A 14,382-nucleotide genomic window follows, 5' to 3' on the forward strand; every position below is an offset into this window, starting at 1 on the left:
GGTTAAAGCTATGCAAAATGAGTCAATTACAGAGATAGGCTCTAAAACATACTACCTATAGTTATTACTGAGGTATTTTGTATTTAACAATTTGTTAAGGGGGTCGAACTTAGGGGTTCTGACAACAACAACAACAACAACAACAACAACAATAAAGGGACATAGGAAACATTTGGAGGTGATGGATATATTATTACCTGGATATTGGTTGTGGTAACAAGAGTAATATCTATGTGTAAATTTGCCAAACTATATGCATTAATTACCTACAGTTTTTGTATAACAATTTTACTTCAGTTCCTACTATATTGCCTGGCAAACAATACTTTATACTTAAAGTAAGGGCAATGATTATTGTATGTGTATGTTGAAAATAATGAAGAAAGCAGGTGACGATAAGACATCCTGAGTCTTTTGGAAATAAATAGCATTCACCTGCTTTCTCATCCATTGAGATATCACCACATTTATGTACTTGTGTGTCCCTGGAAGTTTCTTGTGGGAGATTTAGTTATTCTCTTTTCGTTAGGCTCTACTGACCAAGAACAAATCACAGACTCAGACAGCATCATAAAAAGGCCCAGACCCACGATGTCTAGAGACTCCAGGCTCAACCCACATTGATGCTGGCCCTTCAGCCATGAGATTCCATTTGCTTCTTCTTATTCTCCTTCCTTTTCAATTCTTTTATCCCCAGGTAAGTTGGTAGCTGATTACTCTAAGGTTCTGCAGATTAGAAGGCTATATCCCTGGCCAGACAAGATCCTAGAATCAGTCCTGTGGGTTCAAGAACCTAATATTTACAGCTTCACTAGGATTATAATAGGGAAAAATAGAAAAGAGACTCATTTAGCAGTAGCTCCTGTTGATAAGATTCCATCCATGTTTTTTGATCTAGTGAGTGGATATAATAATGGATGCTGCTGAAATTCAATCCTGTCAGATCAAACTGCCTACATATAAATTTCCATGCCCCACCAAGGCATCTCAAGACACAAAGTAAGGATACAACAGAATGTGACCTCAATGAGATGCCTTTGTGGGACCTGGAAATTTATATGCAGGCAGTTAGATCTGACAGGATTGAATTTCAGCAGCATTTATTATTATATTTGCTCACTAGGTCAAAAGAGATGGATGGAATTCTACCAATAGGAGCTACTGCTAAATGAGTGTTGACAAATCTGAAAGTTTTATTCAAAGAGACAAACAGAAAAATTATAATCCTAGAATAAGTGAAAATTATATCAGAGACTTTTCAAAATAAATTCTATTTTAAGTGGCTATGAATAAAAAATGATTCACAAAATGAAACTTAGGACTAGAAAGGAGAGTTAAAGGAACTTCATACAAGTGAATTAATAATAAGTAAAGACACCAAGAAGTTCCGCTCATGGTATATTACAGGTAACCACACAGAAATGGGTAACATTACTTTCAATACTAAACCCGCTAAAATTTAATGGTCTAAGCATGCATTTTGAGGGCTTTTGGGAAAAAAAAAACAGCATAATAAACCTAAAGAAGATAAAGGGAAAGTTATAAATACAAAATATAAATTAATGAAACAAATGAGAAAAAAGCTAATATTTAAAAAAATGTTTTTCATAAAGTCTAATATACTTTATAATAACCTGGCAACACTGGACAAATGAGAACATGCTTAAAATAACTATTGCAGGACTGAAAGGTTAATATCAAAACAGATGTTTCAGAGATTCAAATAATTTTTTAAAAAATATATTTGTGTATTATATTCCCTCTTTGCTGTGTACTTGGGGATTTTCCTGTTGCAGTTCACTATATCATGTGTCATCAATTGTGACCGTGTCATCAATTTTTATGCTAGCAAATTATTACCATCAGCATACAAATATGCTGTTAAGTATGTCCTTGCTTTTCTTCTGATGCCAGCTGTCATCCTATTTTTTGCTCCAGTTTTCAGAAAAACATCTTAAAATAGTTGTCCATACTCTCTGTCTTCAATTCTTCTCCTCTCATTGTCTCTTAAATATATCCCAGTCGGGCTCTCTCCCCTTTTTTCGATCATGTTATTGACACCACTTTTGTCCAAGTTACCAATAATCTCCATATTGCTAGATCCAATGATCATTTTTCACTACAACTTTAATTGGCCTATTAGCAGCATTTGACACAAATAATCACTTCCTTCTTCATAGTATACTTTCTTCACTTGGCTTCCAGGACAGCACATTCCCTTGATTCTCAGCCTATCTCACTGGAGCTACCACTTCGGCTTCCTTTGTTTCTTCCTCATCTTTTCCCATCACACTTCCTATTGGAGAGCTCCAGAGCTCAGTTCCTGATTCTCTTCTCTTCTCCCTCACCACACACTCTGGAGGGGCTCAGCAAGTCTCATCCTTTTCAATTCTCCTTTTGGACCTCTTTTTGAACTGCAGGTTTATAACAAATTATCCAACTGCATAACTGGTATATCTATTTGGACACTTAATTTCAAAAGTCATAGATATCCAAAATTGAACTCATGATTTTCCCTCATAAACCACTACCTACAGATTTTCTCTTCTTGCTGAATGCCATGGTCAGCACCGGAGCCTCTCTTAGCTCTCCTGTACACTTTCATCCTCAGCAAGCCTCTATCTCTGCACCTCAAGAATCTCTCAGGGCTCCCATCCCTTGCCCAGCCTTGGGCAGTAGCTGCCTCACACTCAGTGAAAGACCAAGAAACTGCTTCTCTCATCTACCTTCCCTGCCCTACCTTCAGACCTCATCAGGCCCCTCTGTTTATGCACCTGTGAGAAAAGAGAGTGAAGGGAGCATTGTCTCAGCTCCCTGCTCTCACCTCAAATTGCAGCAGTTCCTACATGCCTGTCCCTCAAAAGTATCTCAGGTAGTTCTGCTCTCCATCCGATCTTAGCTAGGAGCACACAAGATAGGTCATGAAAAAACCATTAGTGGGGCCGAGCGCTGTGGCTCACGCTTGTAATCCCAGCACTTTGGGAGGCCGAGGTGGGCAGATCACGAGGTCAGTGTCTAACACGGTCAAACCTCGTCTCTGCTAAATACCAAAAATTAGCCGGGCATGGTGGCATACGCCTGTAGTCCCAGCTACTCGGGAGGCTGAGTCAGGAGAATCGCTTGAACCCTGGAGGCGGAGGTTGCAGTGAGACAAGATCACACCATTGCACTCCAGCCTGGGCGACAGAATGAGACTCCAAAGAAAGAAAGAGAGAGAGAGAGAGAGAGAGAGAGAGAGAGAGAGAGAGAGAGAGAGAAAGAGAGAGAAAGAAAGAGAAAGGAAGGGAGGGAGTGAGGGAGAGAGGGAGGGAGGCAGGGAGGGAGGGAGGGAGGGAGGGAAGAAGGAAGGAAGGAAGGAAGGAGAAAGAAAGAAAAAGAAAGAGAGAAAGAAAGAAGAAGAAAGAAAGAAAGAAAGAAAGAAAGAAAGAAAGAAAGAAAGAAAGAAAGAAAGAAAGAAAGAAAAAAGAAAGAAAGAAAAGAAAGAAAGAAAGGGAAAAGGAAAGGGAGAGAAAGAAAGAAGAAAGAAAAAAAGAAAGAAGGAAAGAAAGAAAGAAAGAAAGAAAGAAAGAAAGAAAGAAAGAAAGAAAGAAAGAAAGAAAGAGAGAGAGAAAGAAAGAAAGAAGCATTAGTGAGGGAGAGTGAGTGAGAGTGAGTGTGTTTGGGCCCCTACTGATGATGTTAAACTATCACAAGCCTACACTCAGCCTTTCAACATTTGCTGGAGATTCACTTGTTTCCTTATCTCCACCAAGGGCAGCTTCCTCCTGCTTCTGCTGCTGCAACTCAGCTAGGCACAAAGCATCTGTGGATCTGTTCTTTTTTCAGCAGGGCTTCATCACTCTGAATTTAAGTTAATTAGCTTTTTTTGAGACCTCAGTTCTGCGTTTTAAAATGAAATCTAGGATCTATAGATTATCCAGCTTATTCTCTTTGTCAGGGCAAGAGCATTTTTCTATAACTTTCTAAATTCTAAACAAAAGTAAAAGTTCACTTCTTTTCAGAATCCCCACGTCTCAGAAAGTGTTACTATTATCATCAGTTTAGTGATATTTATGGAATTCCAAGTTGACTCTAATATCAGCTTTTGAGTTAAATTCTTTCTTTCTGATATGTAGCCTTTGAAATTTTATTTGCTGCAGATTTCTTGGTAGTGAACAATTTTCATTTTTATCTGTCAATTTCGTATTGTGATTTTTGATCTTGAAAGACAGCATTACTGAGTACCCAATTCTATATTAACAGTTATTTTCTCTCAATATTTGTTGATACCAGCTTACTCATTTTTAGTTTTTGCTTTACTATAATAATCAGATAAATATTATTTCATTATAAATTATCTTTTTTCAATGTTTGTATGGTCTGGTGCTTGGTTTTAATGTTTTATAATTTAACTAAAGTGAGTTTATTTTTATATCATCTGTTAGAAATATATTCTTTGAATCAATGGATTTATATCTTTCTTAATTTCTTTTTGAGAATCTCTTGAAATGGTGAATCCTTTTACACTTCTCTCCCCCTATATTTGAATTAAATAAATGTTAGACCTTGTGTTTCCATGCTACAGTCTGGGTATATCATTTAAACATTTTTTTCTTCACTAATTATCCTCTTACCTGAGTCGAATATATCACTAATAACTTGCGTTTATTTTTAAATTATTTTTTGTTTCAGACCTGCCTTTTTTTTTTTTTTTTTTTTTTGGAGACGGAGTCTCGTTCTGTTGCCCAGGCTGGAGTGCAGTGATGCTATCTTGGCTCACTGCAACCTCCACCTCCCGGGTTCAAGTTATTCTTCTATCTCAGCCTCCTGAGTAGCTGGGACTACAGGCACCCGCCACCATGCTCGGTTAATTTTTATATATTTTTTTTTCGGTAGAGACAAGGTTTCACCATCTTGGGCATGCTGGTCTTGAACTCATGACCTCGTGATCCACCCATCTTGGCCTCCCAAAGTGCTGGGATTACAGGCATGAGCCACCACACCCAGCCAGACCTGCCCATTTTTTCTATCATCTATATTGTTTTACTATTGTTTTTACATCTTTGTAATAGTAGATTATTTCTTTAAACAATTGATACATACCTGCTTAATTATTTCTCCACATTGATGATTTCAATACATTTAGTTTTAAAGGGTCTAGATATGCTATTCATTTCATTAACTTTTATTCATGGTGTCTTGCTTACCTGATCATTTTTAATACTGAACTCATTATTCATCCTTAACCTGACATCATTTTATGGTCTGAAATGAGAATGCTATTATCCAGACTTCCTCTGTGAAGCTGACTCAATGCTTTAACTCAATATAGAAGTTTCAGCATTAACAAACTGGAACTTCTGATGGCCCAAGAGTCAGTAGTACCATCATTAGCATTACTGATCAGAGCAGATCTTCCCAGAAGATCTGGGAAACCCTCACCCCCCTCCATCAGCTATCCAATACAAAGTGCCCACTGCTCAAGCTCCAGTTCACAGACTATTTTTGTGTTTGAAAGAGGAGATATTTTAAGAACTTGTCTAACCATTTTCAGGGATAGAAATATTTCAAAGAGATCATCTACTATATATATGTTCTGTAGCAGCAGTCACTTGAGAGCAGCTCACTTGCAGTCATGGCCAAAAGCCTAAATCTTTCCTTCATTCTAGTCACACCTATTTTGTATCTTTTGGGGGTATCTCAGATTCAGATGCATTCATAGTATTCTATGATTTGCGACACTACTATAGATTCTTCAAAATGTTACAACATTCCAATGGTATGTTGGGAGGTATAGAAGGAGAGGAAAAACAATGGGCTCAAATCTCCTCTGACTTCTCTTCTTACAATATGTTTCATTGTTCAAAACTTTTAGAACTATATTAATACAGCATTGACAGTGGGCATTCTTCTTTTCCTTCTGACTTTAATAGGATTGAAGGAAGTGTTTTGCTATGAAATTGCTATATGGGTTGTATGCAGATAAATTTTGACTTTATGAAGCCAATATTCTCCTCATTATTTTTAAATGCTTAAGAGGATTCACAGTGTTATTTTCAGTTCTCCCTGTTTAAAGGCATATTTAAATAACTTGATGACTTGGATATAGTATATATGTTACTCTACTACAGAAACAGAAAAACCACCACCAAATTATATTCTAAGATACTTGGTACACCAATTGCACCATCTTTTTTTATCTAAGACATTCAATTCTTCCACAGGTGGGAGCACATGAATTAGCATCATTTACTACTCGTAGCTTTCACTACAGACTTTCAGACTTATGGTGCCTAAAAGAAATAGAATACTTCTAGCTGGGTTTAAAAGCTACAAATAAACAGAGGAAATATACACTATTTTGAAAGTATCACTTGAGGCCGGGCGTGGTGGCTCAAGCCTGTAATCCCAGCACTTTGGGAGGCCGAGACAGGCGGATCACGAGGTCAGGAGATCGAGACCATCCTGGCTAACACGGTGAAACCCCGTCTCTACTAAAAAATACAAAAAAACTAGCTGGGCGTGGTGGTGAGCGCCTGTAGTCCCAGCTACTCAGGAGGCTGAGGCAGGAGAATGGCCTGAATCCAGGAGGCGGAGCTTGCAGTGAGCTGAGATCCGGCCACTGCACTCCAGCCTGGGTGACAAAGCAAGACTCCGTCTCAAAAAAAAAAAAAAAAAAAAAAAAAAGTATCACTTGAGTGTTATGCATGTATTTCAATATTATATTGCTAATTTTAATTGTTCAAAGTTAAAGAGCTTAAACCTCCTCCTCATGCATTCCTGAATCACCCATTACTCCCACACATACATTGTTTGATACAGCATAAACCTAAGTAAATAAAGATGTGGCAAAATGAAAAAAATAAAATAACCTTATACGATTCTCATCTGTGAATGGCATCGGTAGACAGATGTGAATAAAAGTAATGTGATTATAATTTTAAAAATCATATTTAATAGGATCCATTTATTATTAAATGAACATTAGGCTACTTAATGAAAAATAAATCTTTGACACAATGGAAACTCTTAATGCAGAGTGAGACCAAAATGAAAGTAATAACTGTTTTTCTCCTAACCCTTGCTTTAGTTGGTCTTTCCACCAAACTGTCACTTTAAGGATATTATAATAGTACAAAGCCACCAGCTTTACCATTAGAGAGATCTTCATTAAATTATCTTTGTTGTAATAAAGGTTATCTGGAGGAAATACTGGTCTGGACACAATAATAAATGTCAAGCTTTCTAATATTTTCCACTTTTAGACACAAATTGAAAGGATCGTTTATAATGTCAAAAATATACTTTTTTCTAACTAATCTATGACTAAGACACTATTAGCAATGAAAGTAGATAGAGCAAATCTAAATGTGGAGAGAAAAAGTAATTTCCACTTGTTTGAACAGATGAAAGCATGAATAAATTGAAAGCCTGAAATATTAGCTTGGGGGAATAAAATCACTTGGGGGAGCAAAAGCAGGATATACCAGCCTTTAACTCTACACTTCCCCCAAGAAAAAAATTTATAGACAGCTATGTACAAACCAAAATAGCGCTGGGAGGGTTCAAGGGACCACTTAAGAAACTACAGCAACACAGTGAAGCCAAAAAAAAAAAAAAAAAAAAAAAGAGAGAGAGAGAGAGAGTGAAAGAAAAAAAAAAAAAACAAAAAAAAACAAAAACGAATAGCCAATATAGAAAAAACAACTGCTGAAATCAGCATACCTGAGACAGCAGAAACATCTTTTTTGGCTAGGAACGAAAAAAGCAGAAAGGGACTATCAGCATCAGCCATAAAGTGGAACCACCATGGCCCTCAGTAACCCACTCTGGCAGAAGACACTGGCATTTTTGCCCTGCGGTAAGCAACAGCTATTTCTGAGAGAAAACCCAGAGGAAAAGATGAAGATGTACCATCCCCTCCCACATCCCTTTTCCCCCACCAAAAATACCGTGACTGTTGTGCCAAACCAGGATCGGAACTACTACCTTTCTTAATCTACATCTGTCTCTGACATGTGAGCAGCAACCATTTCAAAAGCTCCCACATAGAAATGCTCATACTAAATTTATTCTGTTACTTAAGAGTGTTTATGGATTTACATTCCATTTGTGGACTATCTCACTGGACTATCTTTCCTGCAGTAAGAGGTGGTTTGGGTGCTGCTGAAGGTCATTGTCTCAATTTGTCTGGTGTTTGCAGAAGAGATGTCTGCAAAGTAGTAGAAGATCAAATTGGTGCCTGCCGAAGAAGGATGAAGTGCTGTAGAGCATGGTGGATTTTAATGCCAATTCCAACACCACTTATCATGTCAGATTATCAAGAACCCCTTAAACCTAAGTTAAAATGAAACTGAAACTGACATAAAATAAAAATACATCAAAAGTGAAGTTATTTGCATCTAAGAATATTGAAATATACATATTAAGTACTTCCATCTTGATAACCACCTTGTGTTTTCACTTATCAACATAAATGAATAAATACTAATTTCAAATATACCCAATACTATTTCTTTGTGAGTCATTAACAGATCTTAACAAAACCTTTAAAAATGAGAAAACTGTTACTTTTGTTTTCCAAGATGGTGGATTGAAGGCATTGTCAGCCTGCCTCTTGCACTTGGAAAGACAAAATGGTGTGTAGAGATTCACACTGAACTTTCTTTCAAGAAGCAACACAGGAACTTAACAGGAAAATTGAAATAAGCCACAGACCATTTGAAAGAAGCAGCAGGATGCAGCTTACACCATAAGCTAGGCAGAAAATTTTGAGTTTCCAGGGTGTGAGATGGGGATAAACTGACTGTAAGATATACACTTCCATTGGGAAACCTATCAATCTAGGCCATAGGGGAAGGCCTTAATCGTACTCAGGGCTGGAGTTGATTCAGTGAAGAGTGACGACTATATGAGGAGTGGCATTGGGATGTGCTTTGAGTCTCCAGCACGTTCCCAGTTTCTGGCAGGATGGAGGGAAGCCATTTCTGATTCTACCTCAGAGAGGACCTCCCAGAAGTCTGCCAGCTAACTCAAATGGTGGTCACAGGTTGAGAGAACCTCCCAACTGAAATATTTGATATAATCTTGTGAGGGGACAAACTCCCCAGGCCAGAACTGAGAGGTGAGTGGGACGTGTGATGCAGCAGCAAGCACAGGAGCTGGATGCCCCTGCTCTGCAGGTGGATCAGGAGGGGTTTGGCCTGAAGGCTGCAGTTACTGTCTCAATAGGAAAGGCTTATGATATGGGTCAGTTTTGAGCTCTGAGTTCAGACTTCTTGAAACTTAGCTAACTACTCCCAGTGGAACACTGTGGGTGTGAGACCTGCCTTGCCAAGGGTGTGGGAGCTGGATGGGGCTTACTGCCAAGCTGCTACTCCCCATTCTTCATATGAACTCTCCTTGTACAGAGGCAGAGGCAGCTTCACTTCTCTCTGGAAAATTACCCCAGTGGCCCAAGAACTGCCTTCCAATTCCCACTGGAGCCACTGCTTGTCCCACACGTAGAGAGTCAGAGCATCACTTTACCTGACCTAGTTCCCACCTGGTTTTGCTCAACCACCTACCCTGGTAGATTAACATAAATAACAGAAGAAACTTTTAGAAGCTCTTTAGCTCTACCCATTCCCTGAGACGCCAGAGTACCTCCCATGGGTAACATAAGGCAAGTCCAAATCTCACCACTACCACCACAGCTGGCAGTCTTTTGCAAGCACCACCTCCTGGCTGAAGGCCAACTGACACAGTCCATTAGAGCATCTTGAATTCAGAACATTCAATGTCATGACAGGCCAGGGAGCCTCCTCTGCCTTAATTTGGCTCTCTATCACACAGTCACACACACACACACACACACGCGTCACACACACACATCAACCTACTGGCAAACCGAGGTAAACACACACACACACACACACACACAAAAACCTGCTCAATTCAGGCCATTATCCCTGATGAACATTGATGCAAAAATTCTCAGTAAAATACTGGCAAACCGAATCCAGCAGCACATCAAAAGACTTATCCACCGCGATCAAGTGGGCTGCATCTTTGGGGTAAAAGGCTGAGTCAACATACACAAATCAATAAATGTAATTGATCACTTAAACAGAACCAAAGGCAAACACCAGACAATTATTTTGATACATGCAAAAATGCCTCTGATAAAATTCAACATCCCTTCCTGTTAAAAACTCTCAATAAACTAGGTATTGATGGAACATACCTTAAAATAATAAGAGCTATTTCATACAGCCAATATCATAAAGAATGGGCAAAAGCTGGAAGCATTTCAATTGAAAACTGGTACAAGACAAGGAAGCCCTCTGTAACCACTTCTATTCAACATAGTATTGGAAGTTCCCGCCAGGGCAATCAGGCAATAGAAAGAAATAAAGGGTATTCCAATAGGAAGAGAGAAAGTCAACTTGTCTCTGTTTGCAGATGACACGACTTCCTATTTAGAAAACCCATCATCTCAACTGAAAAACTTCTTGAACTGATAAGCAACTTCACCAAGGTCTCAAGATACAAAATCATTGTGCAAAAATCACAAGCATTCCATTACACCAACAATAGTCAAGCAGAGAGCCAAATCAAGAATGAACTCCCAGTCACAATTACTACAAAGAAAGTAAAATAGCTAGGAATACAACTAGGAGTACAAGGGATGTGAAGGACCTCTCCAAGGACAACTGCAAACCACTGCTCAAGGTAATAAGAGAGGACACAGACAAATGGAAAAACATTCCATCCTCATGAACAGGAAGAATCAATATTGTAAAAATGGCCATACTGCCCAAACATTATAGATTCAATGCTATATCCATCAAAATACCGTTGACATTTTTCACAGAATTAGAAAGAACTATTTTAAATGTCATATGGAATCGAAGAATACCCCATACACCCAAGAAAATCATAAACAAAAATAACAAAGCTGGAGGCATTACGCTAACTTCAAACTGTACTAGAAGGCTACGGTACCAAAACAGCAGGCTACTGCTGCCAAAACAGACATATAGACCAATGGAGAAGAGCAAAGACCTCAGAAATAACACCACACATCTATGACCTCCTGATCTTTGACAAACCTGACAAAAACAAGCAAGGGAGAAAGGATCTCCTATTCAGTAAATGATGCTGGGAAAACTGGCTTGCCATATACAGAAAACCAAAACTTGACCCCTTCCTTACACCCTATACAATAATTAACTCAAACTGGATTAAAGATTTAAATGTAAAATCCCAAACCATAAAAACCCTAGAAGAAAACCTAGGCAATATCATTCAGGAGACAGGCAAGGACAAAGATTTCATGACAAAAATGTCAAAAGCAATTGCAACAAAAGCCAAAATTGACAAATCGGATCTAATTAAACTAAAGAGCTTCTGCACAGCAAAGAAACTATCATCAGCATGAGCAATCAACCTACAGGACGGGAGAAAATTATTGCAACCTACCCATCTGACAAAGGTCTAATAACAAAAATTGACAAGGAACTTGAACATATTTACAAGCAAAAAAACAAACAACAACCCCATCAAAAGTGAGCAAAGGATATGAACAGAAACTTATCAAAAGAAGACATTTATCTAACCAACAAATATATTTTTTAAAAGCTCAACAATACTGATCATCAGAGAAGTGAAAATCAAAATTACAATGAGATACCATCTCACATCCATCAGAATGGTGATTATTAAAAAGTTAAGAAACAATAGATGCTGGTGAGGCTGAGAAGAAAGAGGGACGCTTTTACACTGTTGGGGAAACTGTAAATTAGTTCAACCATTGTGGAAGACAGTATGGTGATTCCTCAAGGATCTAGAACCAGAAACACCATTTGACCCAGTAATCCCATTACTGGCTATATACCCAAAGGAATATAAATCATTCCACTATAAAGACACATGCACATGTAAGTTTATTGCAGCACTATATACAATAGCAAAGACATGAAACCAACCCAAATGCGCTTCAGTGCTAGACTGGATAAAGAAAATGTGGTACCTATACACCATAAAATACTATGCAGTCATAAAAAGGAATGAGATCATGTCTTTTGCAGGCACATGGATGAAGCCATCATACTGAGCAAACTAACACAGTAACAAAAAAAGCAAACACCGCATGTTCTCACTAATAAGTGAAAGTTGAACTTTGAGAAAACAAGGACACAGTGAGGGGAACAACGCACAACACGGTCCGCTGGGGACTGGGGGTGAGGGAAGAGAACTTAGAGGATGAGTCAATAGGTGCAACAAACCATCATGGCAAAGGATACCTATACAACAAACCTGTACGTTCTGCCCATGTATCCCGTATTTTTTAAATTTAAAAACAGGAAATACTTATGGACACACGTACATACATACATACACACATACATTCTTCCCGGATCTTCATTCCTGGCAAGCCAAGGAACCTGGAGAAACACCAGAATTCTGTCCCTCTGAAAATGCAGGACAGGTCTACCTTCATCAGCATAAAATTTTGGACCATATGTGGTAACTGCAGGTCCACCCCACAATGAGTAACTGAAAATTGAGGCAGTATTTCAGATGCAAAAAAACTGATGAAGCAATTCGTGACACATTTGGGTTGTTTTTGCCTTTTCCTACTATGAAGAGTGCTAGTAGGAAGAAGGAAGAACGGTGTACAAATATCTGTTTGATTCTCTGCTTTCAGAATCCTTTGCTTGTTTGCGTGTTTGTTTGTTCTTTCTGGAGACAGGACATCACTCCAGTCAGCCAGGATTTTCCAGTCTGTGATTTTTGTTCTTTCCTTTTGTCAAGTTTTAGAAGATTTTATTTACTTTCTATTGAATTTTAAGGCATTTTTAGATGTGTATTAAAACATTATCTCACATGCTGTGTGTTACATTTCATTTATTTTCATCGTCCCTTTTTTATTTTATTATTTTATTTTATTATAGTTTATATTCTAGGGAATATATGCACAAAGTGCAGGTTTGTTACATATGTATACACGTGCCATGTTGGTGTGCTGCACCCATTAACTCGTCATATACATTAGGCGTATCTCCTAATGCTATCCTTCCCTCCTCCCCCCACCCCACAATAGGCCCTGGTGTGTGATATTCCCCTTCCTGTGTCCAGGTGTTCTCATTGTTCAATTCCCATCCATGAGTGAGAACATGTGGTGTTTGGTTTTCTGTTCTTGCAGTAGTTTGCTGAGAATGATGGCTTCCAGCTGCATCCATGTCCCTACAAAGGACATGAACTCATCCCCTTTTATGGCTACATAGTACTCCATGGTGTATATGTGTCACATTTTCTTAATCCAGTCTATCATTGATGAACATTTGGGTTGGTTTCAAGTCTTTACTGTTGTGAATAGTGACGCAATAAACATATGTGTGCATGTCTTTATAGCAGCATGATTTATAATCCTTTGGGGATATAGCCAGTAATGGGATGTCTGGGTCAAATGGTATTTCTAGTTCTAGATCCTTAAGGAATCGCCATGCTGTTTTCCACAATGGTTGAACTAGTTGACAGTTCCACCCACAGTGTAAAAGTGTTCCTATTTCTCCACATCCTCTCCAGCACCTGTTGTTTCCTGACTTTTTAATGATCACCATTCTAACTGGTGTGAGATGGTATCTCATTGTGGTCTTGATTTGCATTTCTTTGATGGCTACTGATGATGAGCATTTTTTCATGTGTCTATTGACTGCACAAATGTCTTCTTTTGAGAAGTGTCTGTTCATATCCTTTGCCCACTTTTTGATGGGATTGTTTTTGGTTTTTTTTTTCTTGTAAATTTCTTTGAGTTCTTTGTAGGTTCTGGATATTAGCCCTTTGTCAGATGAGTAGATTGCAAAAATTTTCTCCCATTCTGTAGGTTGCCTGTTTATTCTGATGGTAGTTTCTTCTGCTGTGCAGAAGCTCTTTAGTTTAATTAGATCCCATTTGTCAATTTTGGCTTTTGTTGCCATTGCTTTTGTTGTTTTAGACATGAAGTCCTTGCCCACGCTTGTGTCCTGAATGGTATCGCCTAGGTTTTCTTCTAGGGTTTTTATGGTTTTAGGTCTAACATTTAAGTCTCTAATGCATCTTGAATTAATTTTTGTATAAGGTGTAAGGAAAGAATCCAGTTTCAGCTTTCTACTTATGGCTAGCCAGTTTTCCCAGCAGTATTTATTAAATAGGGAATCCTTTCTCCATTTCTTGTTTTTGTCAGGTTTGTCCAAGATCAGATAGTTGTAGAAGTGTGGTATTATTTCTGAGGGCTCTGTTCTGTTCCATTGGTCTATAGCTCTGTTTTGGTACCAGTATCATGCTGTTTTGGTTACTGTAGCCTTGTAGTATAGTTTGAAGTCAGGTAGTGTGATGACTCCAGCTTTGTTCTTTTGACTTAGGATTGTCTTGGCAATG

The 14,382-nt window shown here is 38.4% G+C and overlaps 2 long non-coding RNA genes and 1 pseudogene across 2 annotated transcripts in view; 2 read left to right on the plus strand and 1 right to left on the minus strand.

Annotated features, from left to right (window-relative positions):
- The window catches only part of LOC140712985 (uncharacterized), a 270,725-nt gene that overhangs the window by 117,709 nt on the left and 138,634 nt on the right, over positions 1-14,382 (minus strand). The gene's annotated exons all lie outside the window — the stretch shown is intronic.
- The window catches only part of LOC140712986 (uncharacterized), a 269,029-nt gene that overhangs the window by 113,016 nt on the left and 141,631 nt on the right, over positions 1-14,382 (plus strand). The window lies entirely within an intron of this gene.
- Positions 641-8,330, plus strand: LOC140713091 (beta-defensin 109-like; annotated as a pseudogene).

This window comes from Chlorocebus sabaeus, chromosome 12 (genome assembly GCF_047675955.1).
Source record: "Chlorocebus sabaeus isolate Y175 chromosome 12, mChlSab1.0.hap1, whole genome shotgun sequence".
Lineage (NCBI taxonomy): Eukaryota > Metazoa > Chordata > Mammalia > Primates > Cercopithecidae > Chlorocebus > Chlorocebus sabaeus.